At 44.4% G+C, this 19,715-nt stretch overlaps 77 non-coding genes and 7 pseudogenes across 77 annotated transcripts; all 84 read left to right on the forward strand.

Annotated features, from left to right (window-relative positions):
- The first annotated feature begins 82 nt into the window (after positions 1-82).
- Positions 83-201, forward strand: LOC144404524 (5S ribosomal RNA). Its single transcript, XR_013466464.1, has one exon. It is a non-coding gene; the product is annotated as a 5S ribosomal RNA (ribosomal RNA).
- Positions 202-318: 117 nt separating this feature from the next.
- Positions 319-437, forward strand: LOC144404525 (5S ribosomal RNA). Its single transcript, XR_013466465.1, has one exon. It is a non-coding gene; the product is annotated as a 5S ribosomal RNA (ribosomal RNA).
- A 116-nt stretch (positions 438-553) lies between these two features.
- On the forward strand, positions 554-672 carry LOC144404526 (5S ribosomal RNA). The gene has a single exon (XR_013466466.1). It is a non-coding gene; the product is annotated as a 5S ribosomal RNA (ribosomal RNA).
- Positions 673-789: 117 nt separating this feature from the next.
- LOC144404527 (5S ribosomal RNA) lies at positions 790-908 on the forward strand. Its single transcript, XR_013466467.1, has one exon. It is a non-coding gene; the product is annotated as a 5S ribosomal RNA (ribosomal RNA).
- Positions 909-1,024: 116 nt separating this feature from the next.
- LOC144404529 (5S ribosomal RNA) lies at positions 1,025-1,143 on the forward strand. Its single transcript, XR_013466469.1, has one exon. It is a non-coding gene; the product is annotated as a 5S ribosomal RNA (ribosomal RNA).
- Positions 1,144-1,260: 117 nt separating this feature from the next.
- On the forward strand, positions 1,261-1,379 carry LOC144396829 (5S ribosomal RNA). Its single transcript, XR_013458975.1, has one exon. It is a non-coding gene; the product is annotated as a 5S ribosomal RNA (ribosomal RNA).
- A 116-nt stretch (positions 1,380-1,495) lies between these two features.
- Positions 1,496-1,614, forward strand: LOC144399089 (5S ribosomal RNA). Its single transcript, XR_013461234.1, has one exon. It is a non-coding gene; the product is annotated as a 5S ribosomal RNA (ribosomal RNA).
- A 116-nt stretch (positions 1,615-1,730) lies between these two features.
- LOC144400793 (5S ribosomal RNA) lies at positions 1,731-1,849 on the forward strand. Its single transcript, XR_013462728.1, has one exon. It is a non-coding gene; the product is annotated as a 5S ribosomal RNA (ribosomal RNA).
- A 117-nt stretch (positions 1,850-1,966) lies between these two features.
- LOC144399541 (5S ribosomal RNA) lies at positions 1,967-2,085 on the forward strand. The gene has a single exon (XR_013461687.1). It is a non-coding gene; the product is annotated as a 5S ribosomal RNA (ribosomal RNA).
- A 116-nt stretch (positions 2,086-2,201) lies between these two features.
- LOC144397707 (5S ribosomal RNA) lies at positions 2,202-2,320 on the forward strand. Its single transcript, XR_013459854.1, has one exon. It is a non-coding gene; the product is annotated as a 5S ribosomal RNA (ribosomal RNA).
- Positions 2,321-2,436: 116 nt separating this feature from the next.
- On the forward strand, positions 2,437-2,555 carry LOC144404530 (5S ribosomal RNA). The gene has a single exon (XR_013466470.1). It is a non-coding gene; the product is annotated as a 5S ribosomal RNA (ribosomal RNA).
- A 117-nt stretch (positions 2,556-2,672) lies between these two features.
- LOC144396830 (5S ribosomal RNA) lies at positions 2,673-2,791 on the forward strand. Its single transcript, XR_013458976.1, has one exon. It is a non-coding gene; the product is annotated as a 5S ribosomal RNA (ribosomal RNA).
- A 116-nt stretch (positions 2,792-2,907) lies between these two features.
- Positions 2,908-3,026, forward strand: LOC144390240 (5S ribosomal RNA). Its single transcript, XR_013454316.1, has one exon. It is a non-coding gene; the product is annotated as a 5S ribosomal RNA (ribosomal RNA).
- A 116-nt stretch (positions 3,027-3,142) lies between these two features.
- LOC144398203 (5S ribosomal RNA) lies at positions 3,143-3,261 on the forward strand. Its single transcript, XR_013460350.1, has one exon. It is a non-coding gene; the product is annotated as a 5S ribosomal RNA (ribosomal RNA).
- Positions 3,262-3,378: 117 nt separating this feature from the next.
- On the forward strand, positions 3,379-3,497 carry LOC144397582 (5S ribosomal RNA). Its single transcript, XR_013459728.1, has one exon. It is a non-coding gene; the product is annotated as a 5S ribosomal RNA (ribosomal RNA).
- A 116-nt stretch (positions 3,498-3,613) lies between these two features.
- Positions 3,614-3,732, forward strand: LOC144399090 (5S ribosomal RNA). Its single transcript, XR_013461235.1, has one exon. It is a non-coding gene; the product is annotated as a 5S ribosomal RNA (ribosomal RNA).
- Positions 3,733-3,848: 116 nt separating this feature from the next.
- Positions 3,849-3,967, forward strand: LOC144404531 (5S ribosomal RNA). The gene has a single exon (XR_013466471.1). It is a non-coding gene; the product is annotated as a 5S ribosomal RNA (ribosomal RNA).
- A 117-nt stretch (positions 3,968-4,084) lies between these two features.
- Positions 4,085-4,193, forward strand: LOC144399959 (5S ribosomal RNA; annotated as a pseudogene).
- Positions 4,194-4,309: 116 nt separating this feature from the next.
- Positions 4,310-4,428, forward strand: LOC144399572 (5S ribosomal RNA). Its single transcript, XR_013461718.1, has one exon. It is a non-coding gene; the product is annotated as a 5S ribosomal RNA (ribosomal RNA).
- A 117-nt stretch (positions 4,429-4,545) lies between these two features.
- Positions 4,546-4,664, forward strand: LOC144397583 (5S ribosomal RNA). The gene has a single exon (XR_013459729.1). It is a non-coding gene; the product is annotated as a 5S ribosomal RNA (ribosomal RNA).
- Positions 4,665-4,780: 116 nt separating this feature from the next.
- LOC144404532 (5S ribosomal RNA) lies at positions 4,781-4,899 on the forward strand. Its single transcript, XR_013466472.1, has one exon. It is a non-coding gene; the product is annotated as a 5S ribosomal RNA (ribosomal RNA).
- A 116-nt stretch (positions 4,900-5,015) lies between these two features.
- LOC144404533 (5S ribosomal RNA) lies at positions 5,016-5,134 on the forward strand. Its single transcript, XR_013466473.1, has one exon. It is a non-coding gene; the product is annotated as a 5S ribosomal RNA (ribosomal RNA).
- Positions 5,135-5,251: 117 nt separating this feature from the next.
- LOC144397584 (5S ribosomal RNA) lies at positions 5,252-5,370 on the forward strand. Its single transcript, XR_013459730.1, has one exon. It is a non-coding gene; the product is annotated as a 5S ribosomal RNA (ribosomal RNA).
- A 116-nt stretch (positions 5,371-5,486) lies between these two features.
- LOC144399091 (5S ribosomal RNA) lies at positions 5,487-5,605 on the forward strand. The gene has a single exon (XR_013461236.1). It is a non-coding gene; the product is annotated as a 5S ribosomal RNA (ribosomal RNA).
- A 116-nt stretch (positions 5,606-5,721) lies between these two features.
- On the forward strand, positions 5,722-5,840 carry LOC144404535 (5S ribosomal RNA). The gene has a single exon (XR_013466475.1). It is a non-coding gene; the product is annotated as a 5S ribosomal RNA (ribosomal RNA).
- A 117-nt stretch (positions 5,841-5,957) lies between these two features.
- LOC144399961 (5S ribosomal RNA) lies at positions 5,958-6,066 on the forward strand (annotated as a pseudogene).
- Positions 6,067-6,182: 116 nt separating this feature from the next.
- LOC144404536 (5S ribosomal RNA) lies at positions 6,183-6,301 on the forward strand. The gene has a single exon (XR_013466476.1). It is a non-coding gene; the product is annotated as a 5S ribosomal RNA (ribosomal RNA).
- A 117-nt stretch (positions 6,302-6,418) lies between these two features.
- On the forward strand, positions 6,419-6,537 carry LOC144404537 (5S ribosomal RNA). Its single transcript, XR_013466477.1, has one exon. It is a non-coding gene; the product is annotated as a 5S ribosomal RNA (ribosomal RNA).
- Positions 6,538-6,654: 117 nt separating this feature from the next.
- LOC144404538 (5S ribosomal RNA) lies at positions 6,655-6,773 on the forward strand. The gene has a single exon (XR_013466478.1). It is a non-coding gene; the product is annotated as a 5S ribosomal RNA (ribosomal RNA).
- Positions 6,774-6,889: 116 nt separating this feature from the next.
- LOC144404539 (5S ribosomal RNA) lies at positions 6,890-7,008 on the forward strand. Its single transcript, XR_013466479.1, has one exon. It is a non-coding gene; the product is annotated as a 5S ribosomal RNA (ribosomal RNA).
- A 117-nt stretch (positions 7,009-7,125) lies between these two features.
- LOC144404540 (5S ribosomal RNA) lies at positions 7,126-7,244 on the forward strand. The gene has a single exon (XR_013466480.1). It is a non-coding gene; the product is annotated as a 5S ribosomal RNA (ribosomal RNA).
- Positions 7,245-7,361: 117 nt separating this feature from the next.
- LOC144399623 (5S ribosomal RNA) lies at positions 7,362-7,480 on the forward strand. Its single transcript, XR_013461769.1, has one exon. It is a non-coding gene; the product is annotated as a 5S ribosomal RNA (ribosomal RNA).
- A 116-nt stretch (positions 7,481-7,596) lies between these two features.
- LOC144404541 (5S ribosomal RNA) lies at positions 7,597-7,715 on the forward strand. The gene has a single exon (XR_013466481.1). It is a non-coding gene; the product is annotated as a 5S ribosomal RNA (ribosomal RNA).
- A 117-nt stretch (positions 7,716-7,832) lies between these two features.
- On the forward strand, positions 7,833-7,951 carry LOC144404542 (5S ribosomal RNA). Its single transcript, XR_013466482.1, has one exon. It is a non-coding gene; the product is annotated as a 5S ribosomal RNA (ribosomal RNA).
- Positions 7,952-8,067: 116 nt separating this feature from the next.
- Positions 8,068-8,186, forward strand: LOC144404543 (5S ribosomal RNA). The gene has a single exon (XR_013466483.1). It is a non-coding gene; the product is annotated as a 5S ribosomal RNA (ribosomal RNA).
- A 117-nt stretch (positions 8,187-8,303) lies between these two features.
- Positions 8,304-8,422, forward strand: LOC144404544 (5S ribosomal RNA). The gene has a single exon (XR_013466484.1). It is a non-coding gene; the product is annotated as a 5S ribosomal RNA (ribosomal RNA).
- Positions 8,423-8,539: 117 nt separating this feature from the next.
- On the forward strand, positions 8,540-8,658 carry LOC144404546 (5S ribosomal RNA). The gene has a single exon (XR_013466486.1). It is a non-coding gene; the product is annotated as a 5S ribosomal RNA (ribosomal RNA).
- Positions 8,659-8,774: 116 nt separating this feature from the next.
- On the forward strand, positions 8,775-8,893 carry LOC144404547 (5S ribosomal RNA). The gene has a single exon (XR_013466487.1). It is a non-coding gene; the product is annotated as a 5S ribosomal RNA (ribosomal RNA).
- A 116-nt stretch (positions 8,894-9,009) lies between these two features.
- On the forward strand, positions 9,010-9,128 carry LOC144404548 (5S ribosomal RNA). The gene has a single exon (XR_013466488.1). It is a non-coding gene; the product is annotated as a 5S ribosomal RNA (ribosomal RNA).
- A 117-nt stretch (positions 9,129-9,245) lies between these two features.
- Positions 9,246-9,364, forward strand: LOC144397585 (5S ribosomal RNA). The gene has a single exon (XR_013459731.1). It is a non-coding gene; the product is annotated as a 5S ribosomal RNA (ribosomal RNA).
- A 116-nt stretch (positions 9,365-9,480) lies between these two features.
- On the forward strand, positions 9,481-9,599 carry LOC144404549 (5S ribosomal RNA). Its single transcript, XR_013466489.1, has one exon. It is a non-coding gene; the product is annotated as a 5S ribosomal RNA (ribosomal RNA).
- A 117-nt stretch (positions 9,600-9,716) lies between these two features.
- On the forward strand, positions 9,717-9,835 carry LOC144404550 (5S ribosomal RNA). Its single transcript, XR_013466490.1, has one exon. It is a non-coding gene; the product is annotated as a 5S ribosomal RNA (ribosomal RNA).
- Positions 9,836-9,952: 117 nt separating this feature from the next.
- Positions 9,953-10,071, forward strand: LOC144404551 (5S ribosomal RNA). Its single transcript, XR_013466491.1, has one exon. It is a non-coding gene; the product is annotated as a 5S ribosomal RNA (ribosomal RNA).
- Positions 10,072-10,187: 116 nt separating this feature from the next.
- Positions 10,188-10,306, forward strand: LOC144404552 (5S ribosomal RNA). Its single transcript, XR_013466492.1, has one exon. It is a non-coding gene; the product is annotated as a 5S ribosomal RNA (ribosomal RNA).
- A 116-nt stretch (positions 10,307-10,422) lies between these two features.
- LOC144404553 (5S ribosomal RNA) lies at positions 10,423-10,541 on the forward strand. Its single transcript, XR_013466493.1, has one exon. It is a non-coding gene; the product is annotated as a 5S ribosomal RNA (ribosomal RNA).
- A 117-nt stretch (positions 10,542-10,658) lies between these two features.
- On the forward strand, positions 10,659-10,777 carry LOC144397586 (5S ribosomal RNA). Its single transcript, XR_013459732.1, has one exon. It is a non-coding gene; the product is annotated as a 5S ribosomal RNA (ribosomal RNA).
- A 116-nt stretch (positions 10,778-10,893) lies between these two features.
- LOC144399093 (5S ribosomal RNA) lies at positions 10,894-11,012 on the forward strand. Its single transcript, XR_013461238.1, has one exon. It is a non-coding gene; the product is annotated as a 5S ribosomal RNA (ribosomal RNA).
- A 116-nt stretch (positions 11,013-11,128) lies between these two features.
- On the forward strand, positions 11,129-11,247 carry LOC144404554 (5S ribosomal RNA). The gene has a single exon (XR_013466494.1). It is a non-coding gene; the product is annotated as a 5S ribosomal RNA (ribosomal RNA).
- Positions 11,248-11,364: 117 nt separating this feature from the next.
- LOC144399962 (5S ribosomal RNA) lies at positions 11,365-11,473 on the forward strand (annotated as a pseudogene).
- A 116-nt stretch (positions 11,474-11,589) lies between these two features.
- LOC144404555 (5S ribosomal RNA) lies at positions 11,590-11,708 on the forward strand. The gene has a single exon (XR_013466495.1). It is a non-coding gene; the product is annotated as a 5S ribosomal RNA (ribosomal RNA).
- Positions 11,709-11,825: 117 nt separating this feature from the next.
- On the forward strand, positions 11,826-11,944 carry LOC144397587 (5S ribosomal RNA). The gene has a single exon (XR_013459733.1). It is a non-coding gene; the product is annotated as a 5S ribosomal RNA (ribosomal RNA).
- Positions 11,945-12,060: 116 nt separating this feature from the next.
- Positions 12,061-12,179, forward strand: LOC144399094 (5S ribosomal RNA). The gene has a single exon (XR_013461239.1). It is a non-coding gene; the product is annotated as a 5S ribosomal RNA (ribosomal RNA).
- A 116-nt stretch (positions 12,180-12,295) lies between these two features.
- LOC144396980 (5S ribosomal RNA) lies at positions 12,296-12,414 on the forward strand. Its single transcript, XR_013459126.1, has one exon. It is a non-coding gene; the product is annotated as a 5S ribosomal RNA (ribosomal RNA).
- A 117-nt stretch (positions 12,415-12,531) lies between these two features.
- LOC144399963 (5S ribosomal RNA) lies at positions 12,532-12,640 on the forward strand (annotated as a pseudogene).
- Positions 12,641-12,756: 116 nt separating this feature from the next.
- On the forward strand, positions 12,757-12,875 carry LOC144404557 (5S ribosomal RNA). Its single transcript, XR_013466497.1, has one exon. It is a non-coding gene; the product is annotated as a 5S ribosomal RNA (ribosomal RNA).
- A 116-nt stretch (positions 12,876-12,991) lies between these two features.
- Positions 12,992-13,110, forward strand: LOC144404558 (5S ribosomal RNA). The gene has a single exon (XR_013466498.1). It is a non-coding gene; the product is annotated as a 5S ribosomal RNA (ribosomal RNA).
- A 117-nt stretch (positions 13,111-13,227) lies between these two features.
- LOC144404559 (5S ribosomal RNA) lies at positions 13,228-13,346 on the forward strand. Its single transcript, XR_013466499.1, has one exon. It is a non-coding gene; the product is annotated as a 5S ribosomal RNA (ribosomal RNA).
- A 117-nt stretch (positions 13,347-13,463) lies between these two features.
- Positions 13,464-13,582, forward strand: LOC144404560 (5S ribosomal RNA). The gene has a single exon (XR_013466500.1). It is a non-coding gene; the product is annotated as a 5S ribosomal RNA (ribosomal RNA).
- Positions 13,583-13,698: 116 nt separating this feature from the next.
- LOC144404561 (5S ribosomal RNA) lies at positions 13,699-13,817 on the forward strand. Its single transcript, XR_013466501.1, has one exon. It is a non-coding gene; the product is annotated as a 5S ribosomal RNA (ribosomal RNA).
- A 116-nt stretch (positions 13,818-13,933) lies between these two features.
- On the forward strand, positions 13,934-14,052 carry LOC144404562 (5S ribosomal RNA). Its single transcript, XR_013466502.1, has one exon. It is a non-coding gene; the product is annotated as a 5S ribosomal RNA (ribosomal RNA).
- A 117-nt stretch (positions 14,053-14,169) lies between these two features.
- Positions 14,170-14,288, forward strand: LOC144404563 (5S ribosomal RNA). The gene has a single exon (XR_013466503.1). It is a non-coding gene; the product is annotated as a 5S ribosomal RNA (ribosomal RNA).
- Positions 14,289-14,405: 117 nt separating this feature from the next.
- LOC144404564 (5S ribosomal RNA) lies at positions 14,406-14,524 on the forward strand. Its single transcript, XR_013466504.1, has one exon. It is a non-coding gene; the product is annotated as a 5S ribosomal RNA (ribosomal RNA).
- A 116-nt stretch (positions 14,525-14,640) lies between these two features.
- LOC144404565 (5S ribosomal RNA) lies at positions 14,641-14,759 on the forward strand. Its single transcript, XR_013466505.1, has one exon. It is a non-coding gene; the product is annotated as a 5S ribosomal RNA (ribosomal RNA).
- Positions 14,760-14,875: 116 nt separating this feature from the next.
- Positions 14,876-14,994, forward strand: LOC144404566 (5S ribosomal RNA). Its single transcript, XR_013466506.1, has one exon. It is a non-coding gene; the product is annotated as a 5S ribosomal RNA (ribosomal RNA).
- Positions 14,995-15,111: 117 nt separating this feature from the next.
- On the forward strand, positions 15,112-15,230 carry LOC144404568 (5S ribosomal RNA). Its single transcript, XR_013466509.1, has one exon. It is a non-coding gene; the product is annotated as a 5S ribosomal RNA (ribosomal RNA).
- Positions 15,231-15,347: 117 nt separating this feature from the next.
- LOC144396832 (5S ribosomal RNA) lies at positions 15,348-15,466 on the forward strand. The gene has a single exon (XR_013458978.1). It is a non-coding gene; the product is annotated as a 5S ribosomal RNA (ribosomal RNA).
- Positions 15,467-15,582: 116 nt separating this feature from the next.
- Positions 15,583-15,701, forward strand: LOC144390243 (5S ribosomal RNA). Its single transcript, XR_013454317.1, has one exon. It is a non-coding gene; the product is annotated as a 5S ribosomal RNA (ribosomal RNA).
- A 116-nt stretch (positions 15,702-15,817) lies between these two features.
- Positions 15,818-15,936, forward strand: LOC144397436 (5S ribosomal RNA). Its single transcript, XR_013459582.1, has one exon. It is a non-coding gene; the product is annotated as a 5S ribosomal RNA (ribosomal RNA).
- A 116-nt stretch (positions 15,937-16,052) lies between these two features.
- On the forward strand, positions 16,053-16,161 carry LOC144399848 (5S ribosomal RNA; annotated as a pseudogene).
- A 117-nt stretch (positions 16,162-16,278) lies between these two features.
- Positions 16,279-16,397, forward strand: LOC144396833 (5S ribosomal RNA). Its single transcript, XR_013458979.1, has one exon. It is a non-coding gene; the product is annotated as a 5S ribosomal RNA (ribosomal RNA).
- Positions 16,398-16,513: 116 nt separating this feature from the next.
- On the forward strand, positions 16,514-16,632 carry LOC144399794 (5S ribosomal RNA; annotated as a pseudogene).
- Positions 16,633-16,749: 117 nt separating this feature from the next.
- Positions 16,750-16,868, forward strand: LOC144397708 (5S ribosomal RNA). The gene has a single exon (XR_013459855.1). It is a non-coding gene; the product is annotated as a 5S ribosomal RNA (ribosomal RNA).
- Positions 16,869-16,984: 116 nt separating this feature from the next.
- On the forward strand, positions 16,985-17,103 carry LOC144400794 (5S ribosomal RNA). Its single transcript, XR_013462729.1, has one exon. It is a non-coding gene; the product is annotated as a 5S ribosomal RNA (ribosomal RNA).
- A 117-nt stretch (positions 17,104-17,220) lies between these two features.
- On the forward strand, positions 17,221-17,339 carry LOC144397437 (5S ribosomal RNA). Its single transcript, XR_013459583.1, has one exon. It is a non-coding gene; the product is annotated as a 5S ribosomal RNA (ribosomal RNA).
- A 116-nt stretch (positions 17,340-17,455) lies between these two features.
- LOC144397709 (5S ribosomal RNA) lies at positions 17,456-17,574 on the forward strand. The gene has a single exon (XR_013459856.1). It is a non-coding gene; the product is annotated as a 5S ribosomal RNA (ribosomal RNA).
- Positions 17,575-17,690: 116 nt separating this feature from the next.
- LOC144399399 (5S ribosomal RNA) lies at positions 17,691-17,809 on the forward strand. Its single transcript, XR_013461544.1, has one exon. It is a non-coding gene; the product is annotated as a 5S ribosomal RNA (ribosomal RNA).
- A 116-nt stretch (positions 17,810-17,925) lies between these two features.
- LOC144398938 (5S ribosomal RNA) lies at positions 17,926-18,044 on the forward strand. The gene has a single exon (XR_013461085.1). It is a non-coding gene; the product is annotated as a 5S ribosomal RNA (ribosomal RNA).
- A 117-nt stretch (positions 18,045-18,161) lies between these two features.
- Positions 18,162-18,280, forward strand: LOC144397589 (5S ribosomal RNA). The gene has a single exon (XR_013459735.1). It is a non-coding gene; the product is annotated as a 5S ribosomal RNA (ribosomal RNA).
- Positions 18,281-18,396: 116 nt separating this feature from the next.
- On the forward strand, positions 18,397-18,515 carry LOC144399095 (5S ribosomal RNA). The gene has a single exon (XR_013461240.1). It is a non-coding gene; the product is annotated as a 5S ribosomal RNA (ribosomal RNA).
- A 116-nt stretch (positions 18,516-18,631) lies between these two features.
- LOC144404569 (5S ribosomal RNA) lies at positions 18,632-18,750 on the forward strand. Its single transcript, XR_013466510.1, has one exon. It is a non-coding gene; the product is annotated as a 5S ribosomal RNA (ribosomal RNA).
- A 116-nt stretch (positions 18,751-18,866) lies between these two features.
- Positions 18,867-18,985, forward strand: LOC144396834 (5S ribosomal RNA). Its single transcript, XR_013458980.1, has one exon. It is a non-coding gene; the product is annotated as a 5S ribosomal RNA (ribosomal RNA).
- A 116-nt stretch (positions 18,986-19,101) lies between these two features.
- On the forward strand, positions 19,102-19,220 carry LOC144396835 (5S ribosomal RNA). The gene has a single exon (XR_013458981.1). It is a non-coding gene; the product is annotated as a 5S ribosomal RNA (ribosomal RNA).
- A 116-nt stretch (positions 19,221-19,336) lies between these two features.
- LOC144399850 (5S ribosomal RNA) lies at positions 19,337-19,445 on the forward strand (annotated as a pseudogene).
- Positions 19,446-19,562: 117 nt separating this feature from the next.
- Positions 19,563-19,681, forward strand: LOC144397590 (5S ribosomal RNA). Its single transcript, XR_013459736.1, has one exon. It is a non-coding gene; the product is annotated as a 5S ribosomal RNA (ribosomal RNA).
- Positions 19,682-19,715: the final 34 nt, after the last annotated feature.

Here is a 19,715-nt window from a genome sequence, read left to right on the forward strand (position 1 = left end):
ATTAGAAAGTGAATCCTTTTTCATTATCAAAACTCCAAAACCTTTGACACATTTTAAAATATTAGGAAGAGGACATACAGTTGCTTACGGCCATACCTCTCTGGCTCCGCCTGATCTCGTCTGATCTCAGAAGCTAAGCAGAGTAGGGCCTGGTTAGTACTTGGATGGAAGACCGCCTGGGAATCCCAGGTGCCGTAAGCTTTTTCATTTCTCTCTCTGGAAGAAATCGAGAAGGCATTAGAAAGTGACTCCTTTTTCATTATCAAAACTCCAAAACCTTTGACACATTTTAAAAGATTAGGAAGAGGACATACAGTTGCTTACGGCCATACCTCTCTGGCTCCGCCTGATCTCGTCTGATCTCAGAAGCTAAGCAGAGTAGGGCCTGGTTAGTACTTGGATGGAAGACCGCCTGGGAATCCCAGGTGCCGTAAGCTTTTTCAATTCTATCTGTAAAAGACACAGAGAAGGCCTTAGAAAGTGACTCCATTTAATTGTCAAAACTACAAAACCTTTGACACATTTTAAAAGATTAGATAGAGGACATACAGTTGCTTACGGCCATACCTCTCTGGCTCCGCCTGATCTCGTCTGATCTCAGAAGCTAAGCAGAGTAGGGCCTGGTTAGTACTTGGATGGAAGACCGCCTGGGAATCCCAGGTGCCGTAAGCTTTTTCATTTCTCTCTCTGGAAGAAATTGAGAAGGCATTAGAAAGTGAATCCTTTTTCATTATCAAAACTCCAAAACCTTTGACACATTTTAAAATATTAGGAAGAGGACATACAGTTGCTTACGGCCATACCTCTCTGGCTCCGCCTGATCTCGTCTGATCTCAGAAGCTAAGCAGAGTAGGGCCTGGTTAGTACTTGGATGGAAGACCGCCTGGGAATCCCAGGTGCCGTAAGCTTTTTCATTTCTATCTGTAAAAGACACAGAGAAGGCCTTAGAAAGTGACTCCATTTCATTGTCAAAACTACAAAACCTTTGACACATTTTAAAAGATTAGGTAGAGGACATACAGTTGCTTACGGCCATACCTCTCTGGCTCCGCCTGATCTCGTCTGATCTCAGAAGCTAAGCAGAGTAGGGCCTGGTTAGTACTTGGATGGAAGACCGCCTGGGAATCCCAGGTGCCGTAAGCTTTTTCATTTCTCTCTCTGGAAGAAATTGAGAAGGCATTAGAAAGTGAATCCTTTTTCATTATCAAAACTCCAAAACCTTTGACACATTTTAAAAGATTAGGAAGAGGACATACAGTTGCTTACGGCCATACCTCTCTGGCTCCGCCTGATCTCGTCTGATCTCAGAAGCTAAGCAGAGTAGGGCCTGGTTAGTACTTGGATGGAAGACCGCCTGGGAATCCCAGGTGCTGTAAGCTTTTTCATTTCGATCTGTAAAAGACACAGAGAAGGCCTTAGAAAGTGACTCCATTTAATTGTCAAAACTACAAAACCTTTGACACATTTTAAAAGATTAGGTAGAGGACATACAGTTGCTTACGGCCATACCTCTCTGGCTCCGCCTGATCTCGTCTGATCTCAGAAGCTAAGCAGAGTAGGGCCTGGTTAGTACTTGGATGGAAGACCGCCTGGGAATCCCATGTGCTGTAAGCTTTTTCATTTCTATCTGTAAAAGACACAGAGAACGCCTTAGAAAGTGACTCCATTTCATTGTCAAAACTACAAAACCTTTGACACATTTTAAAAGATTAGGTAGAGGACATACAGTTGCTTACGGCCATACCTCTCTGGCTCCGCCTGATCTCGTCAGATCTCAGAAGCTAAGCAGAGTAGGGCCTGGTTAGTACTTGGATGGAAGACCGCCTGGGAATCCCAGGTGCCGTAAGCTTTTTCATTTCTCTCTCTGGAAGAAATCGAGAAGGCCTTAGAAAGTGACTCCTTTTTCATTATCTAAACTCCAAAACCTTTGACACATTTTAAAATATTAGGAAGAGGACATACAGTTGCTTACGGCCATACCTCTCTGGCTCTGCCTGATCTCGTCAGATCTCAGAAGCTAAGCAGAGTAGGGCCTGGTTAGTACTTGGATGGAAGACCGCCTGGGAATCCCATGTGCTGTAAGCTTTTTCATTTCGATCTGTAAAAGACACAGAGAAGGCCTTAGAAAGTGACTCCATTTCATTGTCAAAACTACAAAACCTTTGACACATTTTAAAAGATTAGGAAGAGGACATACAGTTGCTTACGGCCATACCTCTCTGGCTCCGCCTGATCTCGTCAGATCTCAGAAGCTAAGCAGAGTAGGGCCTGGTTAGTACTTGGATGGAAGCCCGCCTGGGAATCCCAGGTGCCGTAAGCTTTTTCATTTCTATCTGTAAAAGACACAGAGAAGGCCTTAGAAAGTGACTCCATTTCATTGTCAAAACTACAAAACCTTTGACACATTTTAAAAGATTAGGTAGAGGACATACAGTTGCTTACGGCCATACCTCTCTGGCTCCGCCTGATCTCGTCTGATCTCAGAAGCTAAGCAGAGTAGGGCCTGGTTAGTACTTGGATGGAAGACCGCCTGGGAATCCCAGGTGCCGTAAGCTTTTTCATTTCTCTCTCTGGAAGAAATCGAGAAGGCATTAGAAAGTGACTCCTTTTTCATTATCTAAACTCCAAAACCTTTGACACATTTTAAAATATTAGGAAGAGGACATACAGTTGCTTACGGCCATACCTCTCTGGCTCCGCCTGATCTCGTCTGATCTCAGAAGCTAAGCAGAGTAGGGCCTGGTTAGTACTTGGATGGAAGACCGCCTGGGAATCCCAGGTGCTGTAAGCTTTTTCATTTCGATCTGTAAAAGACACAGAGAAGAACTTAGAAAGTGACTCCATTTCATTGTCAAAACTCCAAAACCTTTGACACATTTTAAAAGATTAGGTAGAGGACATACAGTTGCTTACGGCCATACCTCTCTGGCTCCGCCTGATCTCGTCAGATCTCAGAAGCTAAGCAGAGTAGGGCCTGGTTAGTACTTGGATGGAAGACCGCCTGGGAATCCCAGGTGCTGTAAGCTTTTTCATTTCTATCTGTAAAAGACACAGAGAAGGCCTTAGAAAGTGACTCCATTTCATTGTCAAAACTACAAAACCTTTGACACATTTTAAAAGATTAGGTAGAGGACATACAGTTGCTTACGGCCATACCTCTCTGGCTCCGCCTGATCTCGTCTGATCTCAGAAGCTAATCAGAGTAGGGCCTGGTTAGTACTTGGATGGAAGACCGCCTGGGAATCCCAGGTGCCGTAAGCTTTTTCATTTCTCTCTCTGGAAGAAATCGAGAAGGCATTAGAAAGTGACTCCTTTTTCATTATCTAAACTCCAAAACCTTTGACACATTTTAAAATATTAGGAAGAGGACATACAGTTGCTTACGGCCATACCTCTCTGGCTCTGCCTGATCTCGTCAGATCTCAGAAGCTAAGCAGAGTAGGGCCTGGTTAGTACTTGGATGGAAGACCGCCTGGGAATCCCAGGTGCTGTAAGCTTTTTCATTTCGATCTGTAAAAGACACAGAGAAGAACTTAGAAAGTGACTCCATTTCATTGTCAAAACTCCAAAACCTTTGACACATTTTAAAAGATTAGGTAGAGGACATACAGTTGCTTACGGCCATACCTCTCTGGCTCCGCCTGATCTCGTCTGATCTCAGAAGCTAAGCAGAGTAGGGCCTGGTTAGTACTTGGATGGAAGACCGCCTGGGAATCCCATGTGCTGTAAGCTTTTTCATTTCGATCTGTAAAAGACACAGAGAAGGCCTTAGAAAGTGACTCCATTTCATTGTCAAAACTACAAAACCTTTGACACATTTTAAAAGATTAGGAAGAGGACATACAGTTGCTTACGGCCATACCTCTCTGGCTCCGCCTGATCTCGTCTGATCTCAGAAGCTAAGCAGAGTAGGGCCTGGTTAGTACTTGGATGGAAGACCGCCTGGGAATCCCAGGTGCCGTAAGCTTTTTCATTTCTCTCTCTGGAAGAAATCGAGAAGGCCTTAGAAAGTGACTCCTTTTTCATTATCAAAACTCCAAAACCTTTGACACATTTTAAAAGATTAGGAAGAGGACATACAGTTGCTTACGGCCATACCTCTCTGGCTCCGCCAGATCTCAGAAGCTAAGCAGAGTAGGGCCTGGTTAGTACTTGGATGGAAGACCGCCTGGGAATCCCAGGTGCTGTAAGCTTTTTCATTTCGATATGTAAAAGACACAGAGAAGAACTTAGAAAGTGACTCCATTTCATTGTCAAAACTCCAAAACCTTTGACACATTTTAAAAGATTAGGTAGAGGACATACAGTTGCTTACGGCCATACCTCTCTGGCTCCGCCTGATCTTGTCTGATCTCAGAAGCTAAGCACAGTAGGGCCTGGTTAGTACTTGGATGGAAGACCGCCTGGGAATCCCAGGTGCCGTAAGCTTTTTCATTTCTCTCTCTGGAAGAAATCGAGAAGGCCTTAGAAAGTGACTCCTTTTTCATTATCTAAACTCCAAAACCTTTGACACATTTTAAAATATTAGGAAGAGGACATACAGTTGCTTACGGCCATACCTCTCTGGCTCTGCCTGATCTCGTCAGATCTCAGAAGCTAAGCAGAGTAGGGCCTGGTTAGTACTTGGATGGAAGACCGCCTGGGAATCCCAGGTGCTGTAAGCTTTTTCATTTCGATCTGTAAAAGACACAGAGAAGAACTTAGAAAGTGACTCCATTTCATTGTCAAAACTCCAAAACCTTTGACACATTTTAAAAGATTAGGTAGAGGACATACAGTTGCTTACGGCCATACCTCTCTGGCTCCGCCTGATCTCGTCTGATCTCAGAAGCTAAGCAGAGTAGGGCCTGGTTAGTACTTGGATGGAAGACCGCCTGGGAATCCCAGGTGCCGTAAGCTTTTTCAATTCTATCTGTAAAAGACACAGAGAAGGCCTTAGAAAGTGACTCCATTTAATTGTCAAAACTACAAAACCTTTGACACATTTTAAAAGATTAGGTAGAGGACATACAGTTGCTTACGGCCATACCTCTCTGGCTCCGCCTGATCTCGTCTGATCTCAGAAGCTAAGCAGAGTAGGGCCTGGTTAGTACTTGGATGGAAGACCGCCTGGGAATCCCAGGTGCCGTAAGCTTTTTCATTTCTCTCTCTGGAAGAAATCGAGAAGGCATTAGAAAGTGACTCCTTTTTCATTATCAAAACTCCAAAACCTTTGACACATTTTAAAATATTAGGAAGAGGACATACAGTTGCTTACGGCCATACCTCTCTGGCTCTGCCTGATCTCGTCAGATCTCAGAAGCTAAGCAGAGTAGGGCCTGGTTAGTACTTGGATGGAAGACCGCCTGGGAATCCCAGGTGCTGTAAGCTTTTTCATTTCGATCTGTAAAAGACACAGAGAAGAACTTAGAAAGTGACTCCATTTCATTGTCAAAACTCCAAAACCTTTGACACATTTTAAAAGATTAGGTAGAGGACATACAGTTGCTTACGGCCATACCTCTCTGGCTCCGCCTGATCTCGTCTGATCTCAGAAGCTAAGCAGAGTAGGGCCTGGTTAGTACTTGGATGGAAGACCGCCTGGGAATCCCATGTGCTGTAAGCTTTTTCATTTCGATCTGTAAAAGACACAGAGAAGGCCTTAGAAAGTGACTCCATTTCATTGTCAAAACTACAAAACCTTTGACACATTTTAAAAGATTAGGAAGAGGACATACAGTTGCTTACGGCCATACCTCTCTGGCTCCGCCTGATCTCGTCTGATCTCAGAAGCTAAGCAGAGTAGGGCCTGGTTAGTACTTGGATGGAAGACCGCCTGGGAATCCCAGGTGCCGTAAGCTTTTTCATTTCTCTCTCTGGAAGAAATCGAGAAGGCCTTAGAAAGTGACTCCTTTTTCATTATCAAAACTCCAAAACCTTTGACACATTTTAAAAGATTAGGAAGAGGACATACAGTTGCTTACGGCCATACCTCTCTGGCTCCGCCAGATCTCAGAAGCTAAGCAGAGTAGGGCCTGGTTAGTACTTGGATGGAAGACCGCCTGGGAATCCCAGGTGCTGTAAGCTTTTTCATTTCGATCTGTAAAAGACACAGAGAAGAACTTAGAAAGTGACTCCATTTCATTGTCAAAACTCCAAAACCTTTGACACATTTTAAAAGATTAGGTAGAGGACATACAGTTGCTTACGGCCATACCTCTCTGGCTCCGCCTGATCTCGTCTGATCTCAGAAGCTAAGCAGAGTAGGGCCTGGTTAGTACTTGGATGGAAGACCGCCTGGGAATCCCAGGTGCCGTAAGCTTTTTCATTTCTCTCTCTGGAAGAAATTGAGAAGGCATTAGAAAGTGAATCCTTTTTCATTATCAAAACTCCAAAACCTTTGACACATTTTAAAATATTAGGAAGAGGACATACAGTTGCTTACGGCCATACCTCTCTGGCTCCGCCTGATCTCGTCTGATCTCAGAAGCTAAGCAGAGTAGGGCCTGGTTAGTACTTGGATGGAAGACCGCCTGGGAATCCCAGGTGCCGTAAGCTTTTTCATTTCTCTCTCTGGAAGAAATCGAGAAGGCATTAGAAAGTGACTCCTTTTTCATTATCAAAACTCCAAAACCTTTGACACATTTTAAAAGATTAGGAAGAGGACATACAGTTGCTTACGGCCATACCTCTCTGGCTCCGCCTGATCTCGTCTGATCTCAGAAGCTAAGCAGAGTAGGGCCTGGTTAGTACTTGGATGGAAGACCGCCTGGGAATCCCAGGTGCCGTAAGCTTTTTCAATTCTATCTGTAAAAGACACAGAGAAGGCCTTAGAAAGTGACTCCATTTAATTGTCAAAACTACAAAACCTTTGACACATTTTAAAAGATTAGGTAGAGGACATACAGTTGCTTACGGCCATACCTCTCTGGCTCCGCCTGATCTCGTCTGATCTCAGAAGCTAAGCAGAGTAGGGCCTGGTTAGTACTTGGATGGAAGACCGCCTGGGAATCCCAGGTGCCGTAAGCTTTTTCATTTCTCTCTCTGGAAGAAATTGAGAAGGCATTAGAAAGTGAATCCTTTTTCATTATCAAAACTCCAAAACCTTTGACACATTTTAAAAGATTAGGAAGAGGACATACAGTTGCTTACGGCCATACCTCTCTGGCTCCGCCTGATCTCGTCTGATCTCAGAAGCTAAGCAGAGTAGGGCCTGGTTAGTACTTGGATGGAAGACCGCCTGGGAATCCCAGGTGCCGTAAGCTTTTTCATTTCTCTCTCTGGAAGAAATCGAGAAGGCATTAGAAAGTGACTCCTTTTTCATTATCAAAACTCCAAAACCTTTGACACATTTTAAAAGATTAGGTAGAGGACATACAGTTGCTTACGGCCATACCTCTCTGGCTCCGCCTGATCTCGTCTCATCTCAGAAGCTAAGCAGAGTAGGGCCTGGTTAGTACTTGGATGGAAGACCGCCTGGGAATCCCAGGTGCCGTAAGCTTTTTCAATTCTATCTGTAAAAGACACAGAGAAGGCCTTAGAAAGTGACTCCATTTAATTGTCAAAACTACAAAACCTTTGACACATTTTAAAAGATTAGGTAGAGGACATACAGTTGCTTACGGCCATACCTCTCTGGCTCCGCCTGATCTCGTCTGATCTCAGAAGCTAAGCAGAGTAGGGCCTGGTTAGTACTTGGATGGAAGACCGCCTGGGAATCCCAGGTGCCGTAAGCTTTTTCATTTCTCTCTCTGGAAGAAATTGAGAAGGCATTAGAAAGTGAATCCTTTTTCATTATCAAAACTCCAAAACCTTTGACACATTTTAAAATATTAGGAAGAGGACATACAGTTGCTTACGGCCATACCTCTCTGGCTCCGCCTGATCTCGTCTGATCTCAGAAGCTAAGCAGAGTAGGGCCTGGTTAGTACTTGGATGGAAGACCGCCTGGGAATCCCAGGTGCCGTAAGCTTTTTCATTTCTATCTGTAAAAGACACAGAGAAGGCCTTAGAAAGTGACTCCATTTCATTGTCAAAACTACAAAACCTTTGACACATTTTAAAAGATTAGGTAGAGGACATACAGTTGCTTACGGCCATACCTCTCTGGCTCCGCCTGATCTCGTCTGATCTCAGAAGCTAAGCAGAGTAGGGCCTGGTTAGTACTTGGATGGAAGACCGCCTGGGAATCCCAGGTGCCGTAAGCTTTTTCATTTCTCTCTCTGGAAGAAATTGAGAAGGCATTAGAAAGTGAATCCTTTTTCATTATCAAAACTCCAAAACCTTTGACACATTTTAAAAGATTAGGAAGAGGACATACAGTTGCTTACGGCCATACCTCTCTGGCTCCGCCTGATCTCGTCTGATCTCAGAAGCTAAGCAGAGTAGGGCCTGGTTAGTACTTGGATGGAAGACCGCCTGGGAATCCCAGGTGCCGTAAGCTTTTTCATTTCTCTCTCTGGAAGAAATCGAGAAGGCATTAGAAAGTGACTCCTTTTTCATTATCAAAACTCCAAAACCTTTGACACATTTTAAAAGATTAGGAAGAGGACATACAGTTGCTTACGGCCATACCTCTCTGGCTCCGCCTGATCTCGTCTGATCTCAGAAGCTAAGCAGAGTAGGGCCTGGTTAGTACTTGGATGGAAGACCGCCTGGGAATCCCAGGTGCCGTAAGCTTTTTCATTTCTATCTGTAAAAGACACAGAGAAGGCCTTAGAAAGTGACTCCATTTCATTGTCAAAACTACAAAACCTTTGACACGTTTTAAAAGATTAGGAAGAGGACATACAGTTGCTTACGGCCATACCTCTCTGGCTCCGCCTGATCTCGTCTGATCTCAGAAGCTAAGCAGAGTAGGGCCTGGTTAGTACTTGGATGGAAGACCGCCTGGGAATCCCAGGTGCCGTAAGCTTTTTCAATTCTATCTGTAAAAGACACAGAGAAGGCCTTAGAAAGTGACTCCATTTAATTGTCAAAACTACAAAACCTTTGACACATTTTAAAAGATTAGGTAGAGGACATACAGTTGCTTACGGCCATACCTCTCTGGCTCCGCCTGATCTCGTCTGATCTCAGAAGCTAAGCAGAGTAGGGCCTGGTTAGTACTTGGATGGAAGACCGCCTGGGAATCCCAGGTGCCGTAAGCTTTTTCATTTCTCTCTCTGGAAGAAATCGAGAAGGCATTAGAAAGTGACTCCTTTTTCATTATCAAAACTCCAAAACCTTTGACACATTTTAAAAGATTAGGAAGAGGACATACAGTTGCTTACGGCCATACCTCTCTGGCTCTGCCTGATCTCGTCAGATCTCAGAAGCTAAGCAGAGTAGGGCCTGGTTAGTACTTGGATGGAAGACCGCCTGGGAATCCCAGGTGCTGTAAGCTTTTTCATTTCGATCTGTAAAAGACACAGAGAAGAACTTAGAAAGTGACTCCATTTCATTGTCAAAACTACAAAACCTTTGACACATTTTAAAAGATTAGGTAGAGGACATACAGTTGCTTACGGCCATACCTCTCTGGCTCCGCCTGATCTCGTCTGATCTCAGAAGCTAAGCAGAGTAGGGCCTGGTTAGTACTTGGATGGAAGACCGCCTGGGAATCCCAGGTGCCGTAAGCTTTTTCATTTCTCTCTCTGGAAGAAATTGAGAAGGCATTAGAAAGTGAATCCTTTTTCATTATCAAAACTCCAAAACCTTTGACACATTTTAAAAGATTAGGAAGAGGACATACAGTTGCTTACGGCCATACCTCTCTGGCTCCGCCTGATCTCGTCTGATCTCAGAAGCTAAGCAGAGTAGGGCCTGGTTAGTACTTGGATGGAAGACCGCCTGGGAATCCCAGGTGCCGTAAGCTTTTTCATTTCTCTCTCTGGAAGAAATCGAGAAGGCATTAGAAAGTGACTCCTTTTTCATTATCAAAACTCCAAAACCTTTGACACATTTTAAAAGATTAGGAAGAGGACATACAGTTGCTTACGGCCATACCTCTCTGGCTCCGCCTGATCTCGTCTGATCTCAGAAGCTAAGCAGAGTAGGGCCTGGTTAGTACTTGGATGGAAGACCGCCTGGGAATCCCAGGTGCCGTAAGCTTTTTCATTTCTATCTGTAAAAGACACAGAGAAGGCCTTAGAAAGTGACTCCATTTCATTGTCAAAACTACAAAACCTTTGACACGTTTTAAAAGATTAGGAAGAGGACATACAGTTGCTTACGGCCATACCTCTCTGGCTCCGCCTGATCTCGTCTGATCTCAGAAGCTAAGCAGAGTAGGGCCTGGTTAGTACTTGGATGGAAGACCGCCTGGGAATCCCAGGTGCCGTAAGCTTTTTCAATTCTATCTGTAAAAGACACAGAGAAGGCCTTAGAAAGTGACTCCATTTAATTGTCAAAACTACAAAACCTTTGACACATTTTAAAAGATTAGGTAGAGGACATACAGTTGCTTACGGCCATACCTCTCTGGCTCCGCCTGATCTCGTCTGATCTCAGAAGCTAAGCAGAGTAGGGCCTGGTTAGTACTTGGATGGAAGACCGCCTGGGAATCCCAGGTGCCGTAAGCTTTTTCATTTCTCTCTCTGGAAGAAATCGAGAAGGCATTAGAAAGTGACTCCTTTTTCATTATCAAAACTCCAAAACCTTTGACACATTTTAAAATATTAGGAAGAGGACATACAGTTGCTTACGGCCATACCTCTCTGGCTCTGCCTGATCTCGTCAGATCTCAGAAGCTAAGCAGAGTAGGGCCTGGTTAGTACTTGGATGGAAGACCGCCTGGGAATCCCAGGTGCTGTAAGCTTTTTCATTTCGATCTGTAAAAGACACAGAGAAGAACTTAGAAAGTGACTCCATTTCATTGTCAAAACTCCAAAACCTTTGACACATTTTAAAAGATTAGGTAGAGGACATACAGTTGCTTACGGCCATACCTCTCTGGCTCCGCCTGATCTCGTCTGATCTCAGAAGCTAAGCAGAGTAGGGCCTGGTTAGTACTTGGATGGAAGACCGCCTGGGAATCCCATGTGCTGTAAGCTTTTTCATTTCGATCTGTAAAAGACACAGAGAAGGCCTTAGAAAGTGACTCCATTTCATTGTCAAAACTACAAAACCTTTGACACATTTTAAAAGATTAGGAAGAGGACATACAGTTGCTTACGGCCATACCTCTCTGGCTCCGCCTGATCTCGTCTGATCTCAGAAGCTAAGCAGAGTAGGGCCTGGTTAGTACTTGGATGGAAGACCGCCTGGGAATCCCAGGTGCCGTAAGCTTTTTCATTTCTCTCTCTGGAAGAAATCGAGAAGGCCTTAGAAAGTGACTCCTTTTTCATTATCAAAACTCCAAAACCTTTGACACATTTTAAAAGATTAGGAAGAGGACATACAGTTGCTTACGGCCATACCTCTCTGGCTCCGCCAGATCTCAGAAGCTAAGCAGAGTAGGGCCTGGTTAGTACTTGGATGGAAGACCGCCTGGGAATCCCAGGTGCTGTAAGCTTTTTCATTTCGATCTGTAAAAGACACAGAGAAGAACTTAGGAAGTGACTCCATTTCATTGTCAAAACTCCAAAACCTTTGACACATTTTAAAAGATTAGGTAGAGGACATACAGTTGCTTACGGCCATACCTCTCTGGCTCCGCCTGATCTCGTCTGATCTCAGAAGCTAAGCAGAGTAGGGCCTGGTTAGTACTTGGATGGAAGACCGCCTGGGAATCCCAGGTGCCGTAAGCTTTTTCATTTCTCTCTCTGGAAGAAATCGAGAAGGCATTAGAAAGTGACTCCTTTTTCATTATCAAAACTCCAAAACCTTTGACACATTTTAAAATATTAGGAAGAGGACATACAGTTGCTTACGGCCATACCTCTCTGGCTCTGCCTGATCTCGTCAGATCTCAGAAGCTAAGCAGAGTAGGGCCTGGTTAGTACTTGGATGGAAGACCGCCTGGGAATCCCAGGTGCTGTAAGCTTTTTCATTTCGATCTGTAAAAGACACAGAGAAGAACTTAGAAAGTGACTCCATTTCATTGTCAAAACTCCAAAACCTTTGACACATTTTAAAAGATTAGGTAGAGGACATACAGTTGCTTACGGCCATACCTCTCTGGCTCCGCCTGATCTCGTCTGATCTCAGAAGCTAAGCAGAGTAGGGCCTGGTTAGTACTTGGATGGAAGACCGCCTGGGAATCCCATGTGCTGTAAGCTTTTTCATTTCGATCTGTAAAAGACACAGAGAAGGCCTTAGAAAGTGACTCCATTTCATTGTCAAAACTACAAAACCTTTGACACATTTTAAAAGATTAGGAAGAGGACATACAGTTGCTTACGGCCATACCTCTCTGGCTCCGCCTGATCTCGTCTGATCTCAGAAGCTAAGCAGAGTAGGGCCTGGTTAGTACTTGGATGGAAGACCGCCTGGGAATCCCGGGTGCCGTAAGCTTTTTCATTTCTCTCTCTGGAAGAAATCGAGAAGGCCTTAGAAAGTGACTCCTTTTTCATTATCAAAACTCCAAAACCTTTGACACATTTTAAAAGATTAGGAAGAGGACATACAGTTGCTTACGGCCATACCTCTCTGGCTCCGCCAGATCTCAGAAGCTAAGCAGAGTAGGGCCTGGTTAGTACTTGGATGGAAGACCGCCTGGGAATCCCAGGTGCTGTAAGCTTTTTCATTTCGATCTGTAAAAGACACAGAGAAGAACTTAGAAAGTGACTCCATTTCATTGTCAAAACTCCAAAACCTTTGACACATTTTAAAAGATTAGGTAGAGGACATACAGTTGCTTACGGCCATACCTCTCTGGCTCCGCCTGATCTCGTCTGATCTCAGAAGCTAAGCAGAGTAGGGCCTGGTTAGTACTTGGATGGAAGACCGCCTGGGAATCCCAGGTGCCGTAAGCTTTTTCAATTCTATCTGTAAAAGACACAGAGAAGGCCTTAGAAAGTGACTCCATTTAATTGTCATAACTACAAAACCTTTGACACATTTTAAAAGATTAGGTAGAGGACATACAGTTGCTTACGGCCATACCTCTCTGGCTCCGCCTGATCTCGTCTGATCTCAGAAGCTAAGCAGAGTAGGGCCTGGTTAGTACTTGGATGGAAGACCGCCTGGGAATCCCAGGTGCCGTAAGCTTTTTCATTTCTCTCTCTGGAAGAAATCGAGAAGGCATTAGAAAGTGACTCCTTTTTCATTATCAAAACTCCAAAACCTTTGACACATTTTAAAAGATTAGGAAGAGGACATACAGTTGCTTACGGCCATACCTCTCTGGCTCCGCCTGATCTCGTCTGATCTCAGAAGCTAAGCAGAGTAGGGCCTGGTTAGTACTTGGATGGAAGACCGCCTGGGAATCCCAGGTGCCGTAAGCTTTTTCATTTCTCTCTCTGGAAGAAATTGAGAAGGCATTAGAAAGTGAATCCTTTTTCATTATCAAAACTCCAAAACCTTTGACACATTTTAAAATATTAGGAAGAGGACATACAGTTGCTTACGGCCATACCTCTCTGGCTCCGCCTGATCTCGTCTGATCTCAGAAGCTAAGCAGAGTAGGGCCTGGTTAGTACTTGGATGGAAGACCGCCTGGGAATCCCAGGTGCCGTAAGCTTTTTCATTTCTATCTGTAAAAGACACAGAGAAGGCCTTAGAAAGTGACTCCATTTCATTGTCAAAACTACAAAACCTTTGACACATTTTAAAAGATTAGGTAGAGGACATACAGTTGCTTACGGCCATACCTCTCTGGCTCCGCCTGATCTCGTCTGATCTCAGAAGCTAAGCAGAGTAGGGCCTGGTTAGTACTTGGATGGAAGACCGCCTGGGAATCCCAGGTGCCGTAAGCTTTTTCATTTCTATCTGTAAAAGACACAGAGAAGGCCTTAGAAAGTGAATCCATTTCATTGTCAAAACTACAAAACCTTTGACACATTTTAAAAGATTAGGTAGAGGACATACAGTTGCTTACGGCCATACCTCTCTGGCTCCGCCTGATCTCGTCTGATCTCAGAAGCTAAGCAGAGTAGGGCCTGGTTAGTACTTGGATGGAAGACCGCCTGGGAATCCCAGGTGCCGTAAGCTTTTTCATTTCTCTCTCTGGAAGAAATTGAGAAGGCATTAGAAAGTGAATCCTTTTTCATTATCAAAACTCCAAAACCTTTGACACATTTTAAAAGATTAGGAAGAGGACATACAGTTGCTTACGGCCATACCTCTCTGGCTCCGCCTGATCTCGTCTGATCTCAGAAGCTAAGCAGAGTAGGGCCTGGTTAGTACTTGGATGGAAGACCGCCTGGGAATCCCAGGTGCCGTAAGCTTTTTCATTTCTCTCTCTGGAAGAAATCGAGAAGGCATTAGAAAGTGACTCCTTTTTCATTATCAAAACTCCAAAACCTTTGACACATTTTAAAAGATTAGGAAGAGGACATACAGTTGCTTACGGCCATACCTCTCTGGCTCCGCCTGATCTCGTCTGATCTCAGAAGCTAAGCAGAGTAGGGCCTGGTTAGTACTTGGATGGAAGACCGCCTGGGAATCCCAGGTGCCGTAAGCTTTTTCATTTCTATCTGTAAAAGACACAGAGAAGGCCTTAGAAAGTGACTCCATTTCATTGTCAAAACTACAAAACCTTTGACACGTTTTAAAAGATTAGGAAGAGGACATACAGTTGCTTACGGCCATACCTCTCTGGCTCCGCCTGATCTCGTCTGATCTCAGAAGCTAAGCAGAGTAGGGCCTGGTTAGTACTTGGATGGAAGACCGCCTGGGAATCCCAGGTGCCGTAAGCTTTTTCAATTCTATCTGTAAAAGACACAGAGAAGGCCTTAGAAAGTGACTCCATTTAATTGTCAAAACTACAAAACCTTTGACACATTTTAAAAGATTAGGTAGAGGACATACAGTTGCTTACGGCCATACCTCTCTGGCTCCGCCTGATCTCGTCTGATCTCAGAAGCTAAGCAGAGTAGGGCCTGGTTAGTACTTGGATGGAAGACCGCCTGGGAATCCCAGGTGCCGTAAGCTTTTTCATTTCTCTCTCTGGAAGAAATCGAGAAGGCATTAGAAAGTGACTCCTTTTTCATTATCAAAACTCCAAAACCTTTGACACATTTTAAAAGATTAGGAAGAGGACATACAGTTGCTTACGGCCATACCTCTCTGGCTCCGCCTGATCTCGTCTGATCTCAGAAGCTAAGCAGAGTAGGGCCTGGTTAGTACTTGGATGGAAGACCGCCTGGGAATCCCAGGTGCCGTAAGCTTTTTCATTTCTCTCTCTGGAAGAAATCGAGAAGGCATTAGAAAGTGACTCCTTTTTCATTATCTAAACTCCAAAACCTTTGACACATTTTAAAATATTAGGAAGAGGACATACAGTTGCTTACGGCCATACCTCTCTGGCTCCGCCTGATCTCGTCTGATCTCAGAAGCTAAGCAGAGTAGGGCCTGGTTAGTACTTGGATGGAAGACCGCCTGGGAATCCCAGGTGCTGTAAGCTTTTTCATTTCGATCTGTAAAAGACACAGAGAAGAACTTAGAAAGTGACTCCATTTCATTGTCAAAACTCCAAAACCTTTGACACATTTTAAAAGATTAGGTAGAGGACATACAGTTGCTTACGGCCATACCTCTCTGGCTCCGCCTGATCTCGTCAGATCTCAGAAGCTAAGCAGAGTAGGGCCTGGTTAGTACTTGGATGGAAGACCGCCTGGGAATCCCAGGTGCTGTAAGCTTTTTCATTTCGATCTGTAAAAGACACAGAGAAGAACTTAGAAAGTGACTCCATTTCATTGTCAAAACTCCAAAACCTTTGACACATTTTAAAAGATTAGGTAGAGGACATACAGTTGCTTACGGCCATACCTCTCTGGCTCTGCCTGATCTCGTCTGATCTCAGAAGCTAAGCAGAGTAGGGCCTGGTTAGTACTTGGATGGAAGACCGCCTGGGAATCCCAGGTGCCGTAAGCTTTTTCATTTCTATCTGTAAAAGACACAGAGAACGCCTTAGAAAGTGACTCCATTTCATTGTCAAAACTACAAAACCTTTGACACATTTTAAAAGATTAGGTAGAGGACATACAGTTGCTTACGGCCATACCTCTCTGGCTCCGCCTGATCTCAGAAGCTAAGCAGAGTAGGGCCTGGTTAGTACTTGGATGGAAGACCGCCTGGGAATCCCAGGTGCCGTAAGCTTTTTCATTTCTCTCTCTGGAAGAAATCGAGAAGGCATTAGAAAGTGACTCCTTTTTCATTATCAAAACTCCAAAACCTTTGACACATTTTAAAAGATTAGGAAGAGGACATATATTTGCTTACGGCCATACCTCTCTGGCTCCGCCTGATCTCGTCTGATCTCAGAAGCTAAGCAGAGTAGGGCCTGGTTAGTACTTGGATGGAAGACCGCCTGGGAATCCCAGGTGCTGTAAGCTTTTTCATTTCGATCTGTAAAAGACACAGAGAAGGCCTTAGAAAGTGACTCCATTTAATTGTCAAAACTACAAAACCTTTGACACATTTTAAAAGATTAGGTAGAGGACGTACAGTCGCTTACGGCCATACCTCTCTGGCTCCGCCTGTTCTCGTCAGATCTCATAAGCTAAGCAGAGTAGGGCCTGGTTAGTACTTGGATGGAAGCCCGCCTGGGAATCCCAGGTGCCGTAAGCTTTTTCATTTCTCTCTCTGGAAGAAATCGAGAAGACATTAGAAAGTGACTCCTTTTTCATTATCAAAACTCCAAAACCTTTGACACATTTTAAAAGATTAGGAAGAGGACATACAGTTGCTTACGGCCATACCTCTCTGGCTCCGCCTGATCTCGTCAGATCTCAGAAGCTAAGCAGAGTAGGGCCTGGTTAGTACTTGGATGGAAGCCCGCCTGGGAATCCCAGGTGCCGTAAGCTTTTTCATTTCTATCTGTAAAAGACACAGAGAAGGCCTTAGAAAGTGACTCCATTTAATTGTCAAAACTACAAAACCTTTGACACATTTTAAAAGATTAGGTAGAGGACATACAGTTGCTTACGGCCATACCTCTCTGGCTCCGCCTGATCTCGTCAGATCTCAGAAGCTAAGCAGAGTAGGGCCTGGTTAGTACTTGGATGGAAGACCGCCTGGGAATCCCAGGTGCCGTAAGCTTTTTCATTTCTCTCTCTGGAAGAAATCGAGAAAGCATTAGAAAGTGACTCCTTTTTCATTATCAAAACTCCAAAACCTTTGACACATTTTAAAAGATTAGGAAGAGGACATACAGTTGCTTACGGCCATACCTCTCTGGCTCTGCCTGATCTCGTCTGATCTCAGAAGCTAAGCAGAGTAGGGCCTGGTTAGTACTTGGATGGAAGACCGCCTGGGAATCCCAGGTGCCGTAAGCTTTTTCATTTCGATCTGTAAAAGACACAGAGAACGCCTTAGAAAGTGACTCCATTTCATTGTCAAAACTACAAAACCTTTGACACATTTTAAAAGATTAGGTAGAGGACATACAGTTGCTTACGGCCATACCTCTCTGGCTCCGCCTGATCTCGTCAGATCTCAGAAGCTAAGCAGAGTAGGGCCTGGTTAGTACTTGGATGGAAGCCCGCCTGGGAATCCCAGGTGCCGTAAGCTTTTTCATTTCTATCTGTAAAAGACACAGAGAAGGCCTTAGAAAGTGACTCCATTTCATTGTCAAAACTACAAAACCTTTGACACATTTTAAAAGATTAGGTAGAGGACATACAGTTGCTTACGGCCATACCTCTCTGGCTCCGCCTGATCTCGTCAGATCTCAGAAGCTAAGCAGAGTACGGCCTGGTTAGTACTTGGATGGAAGACCGCCTGGGAATCCCAGGTGCTGTAAGCTTTTTCATTTCGATCTGTAAAAGACACAGAGAAGAACTTAGAAAGTGACTCCATTTCATTGTCAAAACTCCAAAACCTTTGACACATTTTAAAAGATTAGGTAGAGGACATACAGTTGCTTACGGCCATACCTCTCTGGCTCTGCCTGATCTCGTCAGATCTCAGAAGCTAATCAGAGTAGGGCCTGGTTAGTACTTGGATGGAAGACCGCCTGGGAATCCCAGGTGCCGTAAGCTTTTTCATTTCTCTCTCTGGAAGAAATCGAGAAGGCATTAGAAAGTGACTCCTTTTTCATTATCTAAACTCCAAAACCTTTGACACATTTTAAAATATTAGGAAGAGGACATACAGTTGCTTACGGCCATACCTCTCTGGCTCTGCCTGATCTCGTCAGATCTCAGAAGCTAAGCAGAGTAGGGCCTGGTTAGTACTTGGATGGAAGACCGCCTGGGAATCCCAGGTGCTGTAAGCTTTTTCATTTCGATCTGTAAAAGACACAGAGAAGAACTTAGAAAGTGACTCCATTTCATTGTCAAAACTCCAAAACCTTTGACACATTTTAAAAGATTAGGTAGAGGACATACAGTTGCTTACGGCCATACCTCTCTGGCTCCGCCTGATCTCGTCTGATCTCAGAAGCTAAGCAGAGTAGGGCCTGGTTAGTACTTGGATGGAAGACCGCCTGGGAATCCCATGTGCTGTAAGCTTTTTCATTTCGATCTGTAAAAGACACAGAGAAGGCCTTAGAAAGTGACTCCATTTCATTGTCAAAACTACAAAACCTTTGACACATTTTAAAAGATTAGGAAGAGGACATACAGTTGCTTACGGCCATACCTCTCTGGCTCCGCCTGATCTCGTCTGATCTCAGAAGCTAAGCAGAGTAGGGCCTGGTTAGTACTTGGATGGAAGACCGCCTGGGAATCCCAGGTGCCGTAAGCTTTTTCAATTCTATCTGTAAAAGACACAGAGAAGGCCTTAGAAAGTGACTCCATTTAATTGTCAAAACTACAAAACCTTTGACACATTTTAAAAGATTAGGTAGAGGACATACAGTTGCTTACGGCCATACCTCTCTGGCTCCGCCTGATCTCGTCTGATCTCAGAAGCTAAGCAGAGTAGGGCCTGGTTAGTACTTGGATGGAAGACCGCCTGGGAATCCCAGGTGCTGTAAGCTTTTTCATTTCGATCTGTAAAAGACACAGAGAAGAACTTAGAAAGTGACTCCATTTCATTGTCAAAACTCCAAAACCTTTGACACATTTTAAAAGATTAGGTAGAGGACATACAGTTGCTTACGGCCATACCTCTCTGGCTCCGCCTGATCTCGTCTGATCTCAGAAGCTAAGCAGAGTAGGGCCTGGTTAGTACTTGGATGGAAGACCGCCTGGGAATCCCAGGTGCTGTAAGCTTTTTCATTTCGATCTGTAAAAGACACAGAGAAGGCCTTAGAAAGTGACTCCATTTAATTGTCAAAACTACAAAACCTTTGACACATTTTAAAAGATTAGGTAGAGGACATACAGTTGCTTACGGCCATACCTCTCTGGCTCCGCCTGATCTCAGAAGCTAAGCAGAGTAGGGCCTGGTTAGTACTTGGATGGAAGACCGCCTGGGAATCCCAGGTGCCGTAAGCTTTTTCATTTCTCTCTCTGGAAGAAATCGAGAAGGCATTAGAAAGTGACTCCTTTTTCATTATCTAAACTCCAAAACCTTTGACACATTTTAAAATATTAGGAAGAGGACATACAGTTGCTTACGGCCATACCTCTCTGGCTCTGCCTGATCTCGTCAGATCTCAGAAGCTAAGCAGAGTAGGGCCTGGTTAGTACTTGGATGGAAGACCGCCTGGGAATCCCAGGTGCTGTAAGCTTTTTCATTTCGATCTGTAAAAGACACAGAGAAGA

This window comes from Gasterosteus aculeatus, chromosome 2, assembly GCF_964276395.1.
Source record: "Gasterosteus aculeatus chromosome 2, fGasAcu3.hap1.1, whole genome shotgun sequence".
Classification (NCBI taxonomy): Eukaryota; Metazoa; Chordata; class Actinopteri; order Perciformes; family Gasterosteidae; genus Gasterosteus; species Gasterosteus aculeatus.